This window comes from Pezoporus occidentalis, unplaced genomic scaffold, assembly GCF_034315485.1.
Source record: "Pezoporus occidentalis ecotype Australia unplaced genomic scaffold, CSIRO_AGI_Poc_V1 ctg74, whole genome shotgun sequence".
Taxonomy (NCBI): domain Eukaryota; kingdom Metazoa; phylum Chordata; class Aves; order Psittaciformes; family Psittacidae; genus Pezoporus; species Pezoporus occidentalis.
Genome location: NW_026916093.1, coordinates 2,799,816 through 2,815,002, shown reverse-complemented (window position 1 = coordinate 2,815,002; position 15,187 = coordinate 2,799,816).

The following is a 15,187-nucleotide window of genomic DNA, read 5'->3' as shown; positions in this document are numbered from 1 at the left end:
ACAGAAAAAGAAAAAGAAAAAAGAGAAAAAGAAAAAGAAAAAAAAAGGAAAAAAGAAAACGAAGAAAAAGGAAAAAAAAGAAAAGAGAAAAGAAAAAGAAAAAGAGAAAAAGAAAAAGTGAAAAAGAAAAAGAGGAAAGAAGAAAAACAGAAAGAAAAAGAAAAAAGAAAATGAGAAAAGTGAAAAAGAAAAAAGAAAAAGAAAGAAAAGAAAAAGAAAAAGAAAAAAGAAAAAGAAAAAGAAAAAGAAAAAGAAAAAGAAAAAGAAAAAGAAAAAGAAAAAGAAAAAGAAAAAGAAAAGGAAAAAAAAAAGAAAAAGGAAAAGGCCTTCCTACCAGGAATATTTTTATTTTCAATATATATCTCTACAGAGTCATTATTGAAATACTTAATTGCCTACTCCTACAACCAGAGGGACTGGCATGTGGATGCAGATTCCTTGTGTAGGAGAGTATGATCAGGTTCAGCTCTGCCTTCTGCATTCTGCCCTGGAGACCACCTGCCCAAATACTTGCATTTGACCATCATTCCCTCCAATGGCATTGCTATTTCCTTCCCTGGGGCAGGATTCTGTGTTAGCTATTTACAGAACCGTTTCTATGCCATGTTAAAAATCTGATTACGGTGTCATTTAAGAGACACATGCAAGTGAAATATTTCTACAGCAAAGCTGTCACACTTGGGACTGAAAGAGGCTGGAAGGCAGCTCCCTGAACCTCAGCCTGTTAACAGGTCTCAAAGCCCTGTAGCAAGCTGCAGATTAAATACCTCAGCCTCAGTGGAGCAGAACTATCATGAATATTATGTAACACATGGAGAATCCAAAGGGAAGAGATGAGATGCTTCATCTCAAAACAACCACAAATGCTTATGCAGCACTTCCTGGCACAAACTCAAATTTGCAATAGGCTTCCCATATAAATGGGTATGCTTAGTTCCTATATAAATGGGAATGCTTAGTTCCCACTGCCTTGGCCTTTGTAAGCCACAAATACTTATACCCTGGCATCATATATGTTAGGAGCCTTTCAATACAGTACTATGTGGCAGGTTACATTAGAAAACATAATACAAAACCCAAAAAGAACCAACAAGCTGGAAAAGAAAAAGAAAGGCCCTAACACAGCAGAAATATAGCTACTGTCTGATTTGGCTGCCCCTTGACACTAAGAATAGCTGTATAAAAAAGAACTTCATGGACATGGAAGTTCAAGATTAATCTAATGATCATTTTCAATTTCATTTCCTGTTTGCTGCTATTAGGTAGTTGGATTCTTTTTGAGAACGTGAAGAGAATAATGTAACTGAATGTGGATTTTGGTAGTTTGCACCACCCTTTCCTCTTACTGGAAGGACTGAATTGCAGACAGTGCACTGAAAACCACCAAGTTCCATTTCCTCCCATGCACAGCTGGTAAAGAAACCTTTATAGTACACTGAGCATAGGTCAGCTTCTGCTCTCTTCTATACACCATCTCTTCTTGACTAATAAAGAAAGCCAATGAAATGAGGAAGGTGAAAATACAGACCCCTTGACTGCTTTAACACAATTGTGCTGTCTTATGGTAAGGCACAGTATTTGCATTTCTTCCTTGGGTGGTAGGTAGGTCATTAATCATTTTAGATTAATTTTTGTAAGTTGAAATTTACTATTATATCACACCTTGTGGGAGAATACCAGAACTCTATATTTTGGTGCATTAAAGGTCAATAATAAATGATTTTAATTTTTTCTCTACACACAAATAAAAGACACTATAATAAGTAGAGAACACTATAAAAAAGACTGAAAGGAATGTGATTATGACAACTTATCATGGGATATTTAATAATGTAGCATTGATATAATTAAGGCTCAGAGATAGGGATACATCAAAATAACATATGCTAATTATTTCATTTGAGAGTTAAGAAATATTGCATATTGTATCTAGACCTATATTTGTGTCCTTATTTACATATTTATAGCATCCTAAGAATACGAGGACAATGGCTATTTCCATTTTGCTCCTCACAGAGCCTCCCTGCAGTGCTAATCAAATCCTGACATCTGACTCTAACACTAAGAGTTTTAAGATAATTAAGCACTTTAACCTAATGAACTTGCATTTTAATCCACTGTATTTGTTTAGGGAAAACCCAGGAGACTAACAATGAGATATGAAGTTTTACACACGTTTACACTGAATGTTCAGTTTAAGCCCAGATCAGGAGCAAGACACACCTGAAACTTCATCTTGCAGTCATACCACAGCAAAGGGATGGTAGAGTACATTACACAAGATCAGATTTTTCTTGCTGTAATAAAATGCACTAGTTGTTTCACTACATTTCTCGCATATAGGCTGCCAAACTAAGAACTCCACTACAACTGACTTTGATGCTCTCAGCAGGCCAAATACTGAATGGAAATTGAGGGCATAAGAGTTTTATGACTGTGGCTGTGCAGACAAAAAGTAAGACATGCAGTTGAAACAGTAAAGGGAAGCTTGCAACCTCTGTTGCTGTCTCTTTGGATATCAATCCCAATGCCTGTTTCATCACCACTGCATTCCTTTACACAAAACAACATTGCCAACAGCAGAAGACAGGCGTCTGGCATGCTAAAGTCCATGTTAGTGGGCAGAGTTATCAGGTGAAAGAGCTCCACAGGGAAATGCATAATCTGCATATTTACAGCAAGCCTCACCACAAAAGGGCATATAAACTGGCTATGTTTCCTCAGCTTCATAAAGGTTTTCTTTTCTCCAAGAGGAAAAACAGATCCAAGAAAGCGATTATGTTGCCATCCATGCCTAGCTTTTTTCAGTTAGATTTTTTTTTTCCCTGCATCCCATATATATATAGAATTCATATATTCTTTTGTTCCACTGAGGCAAACCAAGTCTGTTGAAAAAGAAGATAAGAGACTATATGCTTTCCTAAACAATTTATTATGGCATGAACACTTTGGAGAAATCCTCTTTTCATCATCATGGCTTGGTAGCCCTATAACACAGCGATGCATAAGAGACTAAGGCTGAACCCATCATGGCTGTGGGTTGGGATTATTCCTGTGGGACAAACTAAGACATCAACACTGCTGAACACCCAACAGCCTGGCAGCTGGAGCACTCCCCTGGGCTACAAAAGACTGGTTAAAGTTACTGTGCTACTTCAATACATGCTTTTTGGCAGCTGATGCAACACTGATAATATGGAAAAGAAGACACCAAGTTCTGATGCAGAGTAATACAGCTTCTAAACATTCAAAAATAACAAGCTGTTCCCCTCTCCCTAAGCATCACAGCAGTTCTCATGTTACCCCTCCCATTTTTTTGGTTACTTCTCTTAATCTTACATCCCCAAAATCTACACCACACCCATAAAAAGGGTGTAAGAATGTGGGTGATACACACTGACACACTTGAGAGGTGGGCCAATGCCAAACCCACTGAAGTTCAACCATGCCAAGCGCAAGGTCCTACACCTGGGTTGGAGCAATCCCAGGCACAGCTACAGGTTGGGCAGAGAAGAGATTCAGAGCAGCCCTGCAGAGAAGGACTTGGGGGTATTGATTGATGAAAAACTGAACAACAGCCAGCTTCAGTGTGCACTCGCAGCCCAGAAAGCCAACCGTATCCTGGGCTGCATCAAAAGGAGCGTGACCAGCAGGTCGAAGGAGGTGATCCTGCCCCTCTACTCTGCTCTCGTGAGACCTCACTTGGAGTATTGTGTGCAGTTCTGGTGTCCTCAACATAAAAAGGACATGGAACTGTTGGAACAAGTCCAGAGGAGGGCCACGAGTATGATCAGGGGACTGGAGCACCTCCCGTATGAAGACAGGCTGAGAAAGTTGGGGTTGTTCAGCCTGGAGAAGAGAAGGCTGTGTGGAGACCTCATAGCAGCCTTTCAGTATCTGAAGGGGAGCTATAGGGATGCTGGGGAGGGACTCTTCATTAGGGACTGTAGTGATAGGACAAGGGGTAACGAGTTCAAACTTAAACAGGGGAAGTTTAGATGTAAGGAATAAATTCTTTACTCTAAGGGTGATGAGGCACTAGAACAGGTTGCCCAAGGAAGTGGTGAATGCTCCATCCCTGACAGTGTTCAAGGCCAGGTTGGATGAAGCCTTGGGTGACATGGTTGAGTGTATGGTGTCCCAGCCCATGGCAGGGGGTTAGAATTAGATGATCTTAAGGTCCTTTCCAACCCAAACCACTGCATGATTCTAAGTCTGCTGTTAAACACTCCCTTGGGTTTTAAAAATAACAAACAGAAAGATTCACAAAATTATTGACAAAAGTAACTGCAACAGGGGCAAACTGAAATACCTGTATATACAACTAAACAAGGCAATGTAAACTGGTTTTCATACTGTTAATGCAGGATGAAATGCAGGTTTTGGTAGAAGAATTGTAGCCTACTGAGATCACTACAAAGAGCCAAATGTTTCTGATGAGAGCACTTATGTGGATTATCCATTTATACTGTAGCTCAAATAGGTTATCTAATAAAAATATAATCAAAGAGAGCTCAAGCCTGAGTTTCTTGCAGATTTAGCTAAACTGATTTTTCCTCCTCACTTTTAACTTCAACTCTTATTTTTTTTGCTGTAATCTTAGCATTTTGGAGTCTCTCTGGATTGCCACCCGCCATCACTGCTGTCACAAGCTTGCAAGGCTAACTCAAGTATACAACCCGATGTACATGTGAAAACCTGATTTTACACTTTCTTTGGTCATATACTGAAGCTTCTACAACATATTTTTCCTCATGTTTCTTCTTACAAATGCAAGATGATTTCAAGCTAAATATGAAAAATTGCATCCAGTTGAATTTATGAAAACAAACTTTGAAGGTCCCTCCCAACCCAAACTATTCTATGACTCTATATATTATAGATGAAGTGGTCCTGATACTGGCATCTCAAATTTATGCATATATGTACATGTATACATACATATATACCCTTTTTTATTTAGGAATTTTAAAATTGCAAATATTTTTAAGTATTAAAATGCATTTCATTGTTTCATGTCTAGATAAAATATACAGGTGATTTTTTTTCATAAAATTCTCTAACAAACACCTCAATTTTTTGCAATAAATCATTTCACCTACAAAACTATACTGTGGTATATTGAATTTTACATTCAACTTTGAATTAAAACAAGTAAGTAGTATACAGGAACATAATAGTAATTTCTGACATACTTTAGAGAAAGTAACTATTAATAACGCAGAGGAAGGTATTTCATTAACTTCTTATAGATTAATGATGTGGCAAACAGTTGTTTGTTTCTATTTGATGGTGATCCCAAGAAACCATTAGAGGTCCAGCTCCAGCTATTAGTCACAATTCAGTGGCAACAGAGCTCCAGAAAAACCAAATACAACACATCCTTGTGTCATGCTGCACTGAAGAACTGACGAAATATTAATCACTCAGGGTCCACATGCCAAATGTAACAAAAAAGAAACTAAGAATAAGAAAAAAAAAAACCACAGCAGGGGTGCTGTATATTAACATCAACAAGCCACTTTGAAAGGCTAGAGCAAAATGCAGCAACCCTAGCCCCACATGTTTGTAATTTTCAAACTCTTGTCATAGCTAAGTAATAGCATGGCCACAGCAGGATACACCAAAATTAAAGGTAAAAGCTCTCCTAAGGGGTGAAGAGAAGACGTAATAGTGCCAAAATGGTCACTAAAAAGAGCCATTTAGGTTTCTTTTAGAGAGAGAGCATACTTACAGCAGAATAACTAGATTCATTACAAAGATTCATTTATTGCTTTTTTTCTTTTTTTTCCATTTTCCATTTGTGACTCCCAAAAGCCTTCAACTATCAGCTGCTGTTGCAGAAATTTGCTCTGGTGTAGACATTTGGTCTCTCGTATGTATGACAACTCTTACTGACACAGACATGAGCAGTGTTCTGCAAGTGTCACTGGTCTCCCCAGCAAAACAGCTCAATGGCTATTTTGCATGAAATACTTCAGGAATCTATGATGAAAGAAAGATAAAAAAACGAACAAAAAGGAACGCTGTGGTTTTGAAAATGTTTGTATGACAGACATTCTCCAAGTCTAAGTTTCCAAAAGTTTCAAAAATTTTCTTTTGTAGCAAACAAAAAAGCAGGATAAAGTTAAAAGTTATACTTCATCTCACTCCTCTAAATATGCTCCTGACACAAAATATTTCTACATCAGGTTAACACCAAACCTTGCTTTGCTTTTACCAATTATGTAGTCCAGAGATAATACTATCTTCGGTTTTCTGGAGCCTTGAATATCAGGAAAAACCTTCAAAATACCTCCATACTTTTTGTTATCTTTGTTAGAAATTTTGTTAAATATTGCACATTTTACCTTTTGTGACTGTCATACTTGAGTCCAGAGGCCTGTTTCTAATGCTGTTTGAGTAACATATTCAAATTGGATGCATGTAATTGTTATCAAATTATATTTAGCTCATAAAATAAATTATGCACTTAAAAGATTTAGCCTTTCAACATCATCAGGATTTCCGGTAAGCAATATTACCCATTATCTGTGAATATGTTCTCTAACAGAATGCTACAGCAGATTTTTCTAGGTGTGATCATCAACCAGTGAGTTAGATAAGCCAGTGTGGTTTTCCAGCTACAAAGTTATACATGAGAATATTTGGACATTACTCCCTCACTTAAATACTGACTTCATTAAGTGAGATTTTCATAACCACACATTGTTATAATATAGTCATCAGTTCTCATCTTTATGTCTTTCCATAAAGAACCAATAACTAGAAACGATTTCTTTCTAGGATTGTTGCTGGTGCTCATTGCTGCTGGGAAGATCCTTACTTATTGTGAAATTCCAGCTACAGCAGTCAAGCTGTCAGTGCTATGTACAGTGACACACAGTCACCATTTCACACAAAGCATCGATTTCAAATTCACCTTGTGATATCTAAATATTTTTACCAGGTTACAGAGCAAACCTACTCACTGCTAATGAAATTTAAAGTGTATGTAGTTTATCATTAATGTAAAGGAGAGAAAAAGCCAACATGGGTAGCATCTGTGGCTTTGTTAAATGCACTGGCTTAGCCAAAATCTGGAAGGAAAAAAAAAGTCAGTCTGGGTAAGTTTCAGTTTCACATAAGGTATAGTTAAACAAATGTATGTTGACTTCACTAAGGTATAAACCAGGCACTTATGCCCAATTCAAAATTCATTATAGGTAAAGGGGAGAGCTTTCTTGACTTTTAATATCAATCTAAATTGCAGAATTTCATTGATATCTAATATTTTGCTTCTTGTTATTGTGATATTTTTATCAGGCACAATTTCCAAATGTGCAAAAAGTACAAAGAAACAAGACAAATAATAGAGGCTCATATTTTTTCCATTATGTGACTTCATATGAGTAATATAGGAAGGGTGAGATTAAAGGGGCACCATAGCTGACAAGTAATACTTGAGGAGCATCTTGGAGCGTTCAGTTAAATTGCAGACAACAGTGAAATCCCTTTTTTCTCTGATGCCAGGCTCAATTTTCCTGTTCTGTAATAGCTGATTATAAAGCCTCACTGCATCTCGTACTAGATTGATTTTTGTGCCAAATACATGAATGAAATGGGAGCTTTCAAAAGAGGGAAAGGATATCAGACAGAGATCGGCAAAAAATCATTACAATCCCCTTTTTCTCTAAATTGAAACTCTTCTACAAATGGCACACCAAAGGCCTCTGCCATTTGACCTCCACCCTATCTGTCAATACTAAAACATTCAGATATTAAGCCAAAGCCTGGAGATTTTGTACACTTCTTGTAGCCCAGTAGGTGAAATTTTTAGCACTTCCTAATGAAAGGCCCCAGACCCAGACATTTTATCTACCTAACAGCATGGAGCCAAAGGACTTGCATGGGCTCATCTCAGCTTGTCTGAGGAGCAGTGGCAGCCACGCCACTGCCAGACAGCTATAGCATTTGCTCCTGACAGCAAAGGACTCTGGATGTTGGTGACTTGCTGAAATCCCTTGTCCCCTGTCCTGCTGAATCTTCAGGGCCATGAGGGGATTTCAAGGGTGATCGTAGCATGGTGCTATGATAGCCAGAGGATAAGGGGTGGGTGTTAGCAAGTTTTTGAATAAAAATTTAAACTGTAATCTCAAAGAGGCTTTTCTGCATTGATGAGATAATTTGGCTGCAGGCATTAGTACCATTGCAAATAGACTGAAAGTCACTCTTTGGATTTTTTGGTCAAGCTGATAAGATTTTAATTTGACATAATAAATTCTTATTTTCACATATAAAGCATGTTCCCTTTTGCCATAGCAAGGTCATTAACATCCTTTCCCACTTTTTGTTTCTATAAGGTATGGCTATTCACCATCTTTCACTACTGTACTGCTCTGCCTCCCCTTTCCTTTTGCAAATTATCATTTCTGCTCAGAAGACTGAGAAAGAAATTCTCCTTTATCAGCTCATACAAGACAACTGTCCCATTAGTGCTGGATGTAAATAAAAGGAAGCAGTATTGTATGCTTTTACAACAATGTGACTTTTTCCAAGTTCTTTGGGTTTGATTTTACATTTTTAAAAGGAAAAAGTGGTGCCATACTGTGAATATAAGCAACCCAGTTCTAGAACTTAACTAGAATTTGAGTTGTCACTTTACATCTGATTAGTGGCAAATTGAGCAGGCAGAATAATAAGACACCAATTTATCATAGCACAAGTCAAGGTGTTGAATGATATTTTGTGATGCTTTACTCCTACGGGTACTGCAGACATGCCCACATGTCTAAGCATTCTGAAATGGAGGAGATTCAGTGAAATCAAAGATTGGCTGATTTCCTTTGCAAATATTTAAGGTTTCTTTTTTTTCTCAAGTATTTTATAAAATTACAACAGCAACTTACAAAGTAAAATACATCTTTATAACTATTATCCATATTCTTCTCCTTTTCTTAATATACACCAAATTAATCTACTGTGCTGCTCATATTAAAATTACTTACATGTTTAAAAACACCTGCAAGGAAATTATAAAGAACTCTATGAACAGAAAATAGTACATAAATTCTCACAGGTCCTTATTTATGCACTGATTCACACCTACATTTAAGTGTAAGTTTATTACATATACTGTACATGCAATATTGCATTTAATTATGGTTATGAATCTAAGTAGATTAAACTGTTTGCCAGTTTAATAACCATCATGTGTTTTTATGATTGGTTTCTAAGTACCAATCTTTTGGTAAAGAATGCAAAATAAGAAACATGGTACCTAAAAATCTTTCAAATTTTAGGTCATAGAGCCCTCTCCATCACGAATATGGGAAATCTCACAAATAGTAGTTTTAAATTAATCAAATTTATACAGCTGATAGTGTTGGGCAACAATGCAATTAACCAGTAAGACGGACATGAGAAATGTTGCCGTGAGATAACAAATGCCTCACAGTACTGACAAATTCTGAAGCCTGAAATAAACAAAAGACTGCATCGTCATTGCTACATCTTATAAATGAAGAGTTACGTTAAGAAAGACAGTAACGCAGCACAGGACTTTCTATTTAAAGAAAATAATTTGTGTTTTCTATTAGAATAAATGAAGAAAAAAACCCACAAGTAATACTTTTACTAACACAACCAAAACAAGATATTAAATTAAGGGTATGCAAAGAGTATTCTTCATTTTAACTCATAAAAACCATCATATCTTTGGTTTTGTTCAATAGCTATTTTTTAAAATATACTTTTAAGCACTCAGCCTGAAGCGCTTAAGAGTAACCAAGAAACCACCTTTTAGTCATGAATTGCAATAGTAGGGAATCATGAGTAATATTTTTGAAGTCAACAGAAGTTTGTTTCATTTCATTTCTCCTCAAACCAAGAACGAAATATTTCCTCAGTTTCAGTTATTGTCCAGAATTTCAGTAGGTTAAGTACATTTTATTATTTCACCAAATAGGCTCATCTTGAAATATATTAATTATTTTGTAGCATCTAAAAGTTTTTAGTACAGAAGGTATATGTCGTAACTACATCTTGAAACAAGCATACACTTGTTGCAGCTCAGGTTCTGTGGTTTTACCTGGGAGACTCAGGAAATTTCACTGCATTAAAAAGGATAATACAGCAATAGAAACACAGTAACCGTGATTACCTTACTACCTGTTTAGTCATTCAGGCTCCACACAGAGAATAAATAACTTTGCTAGCCAGTACTGTCTCTTTGCACAAGGACCAGTAAACAAATCTAAGTAGGAGCTAGTTAGGATATAGTAGTCTGGACATTCCAAGTTAATGATAACATGAAAATCCATGTACATTTGACAGGTATTCCACTGACACAGTCTGCTTTCTTTAAACTGGGCCCTGATGTGCATTTTCTACCACGTTCCTTTGTTACTGGGCACTTAAGATACCAAAAGGACCATGCATCATGCTGCCTTTATTACGCTGATGTATATATTTATTAAAATATGTAAATGAAATTTAACCACTAATAATTCATAATTTATGTAAGAAGCGTCTAGTGGTGCCTGCTGTCTAGGTGCTAAGGTAGTGAATTACCTTGAAAAGGTTCCAGCATGGAAGTTCCTTAGAAGAGACATGGTACAATAAACCATGGTTCATCTCACATTGGTTTTGGGTTAGCTGGAATTAAAAATACAATCCCAAGATTACATGAAATAAAAAAAAAAGCAACAAACAGTTGCCTCTAAAAACTGAGCTTCAGTTTTTCCTTGTGTTTTCCTTGTCACCTCAGCAACACATCCCCCCCTTCTTCAGTGATCTCTTGGCACTTAAAATGGGAGATTGGCCTGGATGAAAACATTTTACTTTTAGGAAGTCATTAGTTCTTTGCCCCAGTTCACTATGCATACACAACACCAGCAGAAATGTGCAGATGCCTTCGATTATACAACACACTTCGGCTACTAAAGAGTAGGGGTGGGACTGCAGTCACAGGCACCCACAGGAACAAGTAGATCCCTGTCAGGCTCTGTAATGGAGGGAGCGATGACAAAACTATTGGCTACATCAAGGTAACATGAGTAGAAAACAGATTCACCTGTCTCTTTGAACTCTTGTCTACAGAACAAAGAGAGTGCTAGCTTGTTATTTAATTTTTTCTTCTTTATTTATTAATTTTTTTAGGTAATTTGCATTTTCTTCAGAATCAAAGCAACTATTTCCTCTCATGTTACAGTACAAAAAAGCTCAACATCTTGAGACTACATATGTGTGAGACAGAATATATAGTTCACAAAGTGTTATTTTAATAATTCATTCTTGGGTTCTCAGGGGGAATACACACTTTAAAAATCCCTTTTCCTGCATGTTTGTCAGTATAAACCAGGTTACATTACAAGGGAAGAACAGTGACTGTTGGGTGGGCTCTCCTGAGTACTGAAACCAGGCTTTTTTCTTGTTTATATCAGAAATCTACATGGAGTCCACCAAGACAGAACCAGACAAAACCCAGCATATTTGAAAACAGACCAAAGCAGCTGGCATGTCCCCAGTGTCAAATCACAGGCTGAAGGTCACACCCGCAGCCATGAACTCCTAGTAGGGTCTGCACCATCAGATGCCTAATGAGAGCCATTACACTTTTCTCATTCTGGAGGCAATGGCCTAAGGCAGCTCTGTGGCATCTCAGGACCTCTTGGCTTGACAACACCTCCCTAATAAAAGTGGAAAAAGGGCAGATATCAGCCCACATTGATGCTTGGCCAGCCAGTGCTGCTGGCACTGGTGCCCAGAGCCACCCCAGAGAGTTTCTGGTGAGAACTGTTAATGGGAGGTTATGACCCGCAGCCTTCCCCATGACTGCTGCTGCTGCTGTACGTTAAGTGCTATAAAGCCTGCTCCTCTAGGGGCAGGAATGCAACAAAACAAGAGACTTTTGATACTTGTTTCCTGGGTAGACAGACCATTGTTGACCATATCTGGGACATATACAGCAGAAAGCAAAATGAGGGGAAAATAAAGGAGAAACAGCTGTACCTTTTATTGCAGCAGTTCACAGTCCTGCTGAATGTGGTAAATAAGGAGTTGTAAAAGAAAGACTAATAAGCAGAAGGTCTGGTAACATAAAAAAGAACAGTTTATTGGCAAAGCTTCCTCTTCTGAGCTGTGGCTCTATCTTGACAACAAGAAACTGTAAAATAAAATAAGAATTGTAGTCTAGAATGTGTGGGATCACATTCTAAAACATTTATAGAGAAATGTTTAATTGTTAAACATTTAGGTCTGAGGGTACTGGAAAAAATATGGCAACAAAGAAAATTAGCAGGTAAGATATAAAAATTACTGAATGGCTCTCTAGAATATAGTGCATAGTGGTGACGAAGAAGTAGCTTTCCATGGCAGTACTTCACAGCTCCTCAGAGAGCTTTATTATAATCATTTAGAAAAAAAAAAAATCTATATTTTTTTTTAATGTAATGAAGCATTCACATAAACTTACCAGTCAATTTTTTTATTCCCTATAAAAGTCATGCCTTTTCTCATTAATATCTTAGATTTCTGGGACTACTTAAACGGCAATCAGAAATACAAATGCTAGAGATACAAGGAAATTAATCTAAGTGGCAATGTATGTGGAAAATCCCAACCATCAACAACAACAAAAATGCCCCCCAGCAAGAAACAAACTACAACCCAAAACTGTGACATAGAATTAAATTAGTGTGTGCAAGAAGCAGAGAAACAAACAGCAGACAAAAAATGAATTTGGGACCCAGGCTAAAGCTCACTGCAGTCTTCCTTTAACTTCAGTGGTCATTTACTCAGATACCTAATAGTGGGAATAGTAGGAATCTTATTCTGGATATATAATTCAAAACTATTTCATTAAACTGAAATTGAGCAAAATCAGAAGGCATGATCCAAAACAAAACTCCGTTGTATTTAAGCCATTATTAAACTTGCTAATACTTTAGCTATTAAAAATATATTCACTGAAAGCTATTTTATAGTAAAGAGACCAATTTTGCTGCCTGACCTCTTATAGAAAACAGACTGTTCCCAAGATCTGCAAGTAAAGTCTAGTCCATGGATTTTTGCCAGTAGGGAAAGAGAGGAATAATTCCAGCTTGGACCAAGTAAAGTCATTTAAGTCATTTACTTTTACTGGTTTTGCATATTTTTTTCTGATTTACTACAAACCCTATATCTACAGTTGGAGTTCGTCTGTTTCAGGAATTAAAAGCTACAAAAATTCTGCTGAAAAGTGTATACAGGTTAAATCCAAAACTTATCTCTATTTTTTAAAACCTGTACTAGTCAGAAAAAAATCTGCCCATTTAAGTTTCCCTTATTTGCAAGTCCCTGAGACTTGATGAATTTTCCTGCTGAACAGGAGGTGCAAAAGCAGCCATGAGCAACCACCAGGAGGCAAAATCTCCAACCAAGACCAAGGATCCAAGATCTGGTGTCCCTCAAGGTATGCTACTTTAGCTTGTCCAGTTCCTGTAACCAGAGTAGAAAAGGTGTCCTATTTAGTTGTAACAAAATATCAAACAAGGAAAGATAAAAGTTTGTTGCCAATTTTTACCATTTGGAAATTTATTTTTTTATACACTTAAAAGATTCCTATTCTAAATTCACAGTTCAAATTTGTATCTAAAGGCTCCTCATCAGCCACACCAAACATAAGCTCCTGAAAAGCCAGCAAGCTGGGGAATAGTGCTTTGAAAGTTGATGTGTTGCATTCAGATTTCTAAGGATAGCATGATACATGTCTTCAGATCCAAAGTAGGTATAATTCTTCAAAGGTTACACCAAGTGATATCAGATTTATGGCCACTACCTAGAAGCTCCTGCTTTGGGTAAAAATCAATTGTCCTTTACACAAATGTCCTCATGTCCTCCATAAATAAATACATAAATAAGTACATCCATTATGGTAATGAAAAGTACTCTAAAATTAATAGTTCCGGGTTTCACTGAAATATGAGAACCAAAACGGAATTAAACACAAGAGTAGGGGACAGAATTATGTCAGCAGTGTGTGGAAGTTTTTCCTCCTACTAGTACCAACTCATAAGGCAATAATTTGGTGATCAGTCTATGGAAACCAAGAACTGCTACGGGAAATGGTATGGAATTATTTTGACTTCTGTTTCTTTGGGCAGTCTTTGAGTTTCTAATGTTTAAAATAATTACTAACCAGGGCAAAATATCATCAAAGTCATCAGGCAACCACTACAGATGCCTGCGCTTCCCTACTCCCATCATAAATATCTTTAAAGTCTGCTCTTAGTCTGCCACACGATGACATTTCTGGCAACAAGGCAGTGCCCCAAGTGCCTGTGATACGAACTTTGCACTTTCAAGGAGGCATAAGTAAACCATCCCCTGAACTTTTCAGTTCTTTCAGAAGTCATGGCCAGTCCAGGTTATATTTCACGCTGAGCAACACTGCAATATTGTTGAAAAGATAGCAAAACCATCCATTTTAATGCAGAATAAAATAGTGGAACTGCAGCCTTGGTTCTGCACTTTTCAATCAAAGTAGAGCTCCTGTACACTCGGCATCCCCATCAACTTCTGCAGGGGCTGTGGCAGAAAGAGTAAGGGCAGATTCTTCCTCTCCTGGTTTTCTACCCTGAGCAATGAGACTGCTTTGGCTGGAATCACTAAAATTTATGTTGTAGAACATGATTACTGATTATTACGTGTCATAAAACTTCAGAAGCCATAGTTTTGCTTTATCTAGCATATCGAGTCTGGTCTTAAAATTGTGATAAGTTGAGAATTGGTCTACATAGTGCCTTTTCTTTCAATGCAAAAGGCTTTTGCAAAAATACATAGATCCTAATCTTCAATAAGTGGATAAAACAAATTCATTCATAATAATTCTTAATTGGCAATAGTGGGTTATTTAAAGACAGGCATTCCAAGTTATTTATTATGGCTTTGAGAAATATCTGATACGCTTTTGTTGTAGTTTAAAGCTGGCTGTAAGGTCAGCACCACACAACCAGTCTATCACTCCACCCTCCAGTGGGTTAGGGGAGAGAAGTGGAAGGGTAAAAGTGAGAATACTTGTGGGCTGCAATAACACAATTTAACAGGTAAAGCAAAAGCTGCACATGCAAGTAAAACAAAAAAAGGAATTAATTCACAATTTCCCCTCAGCAGGCAAGGGTTCAGCCGTCTTCAGGGAAGCAGGGCTACACCACATGTAATATTCACT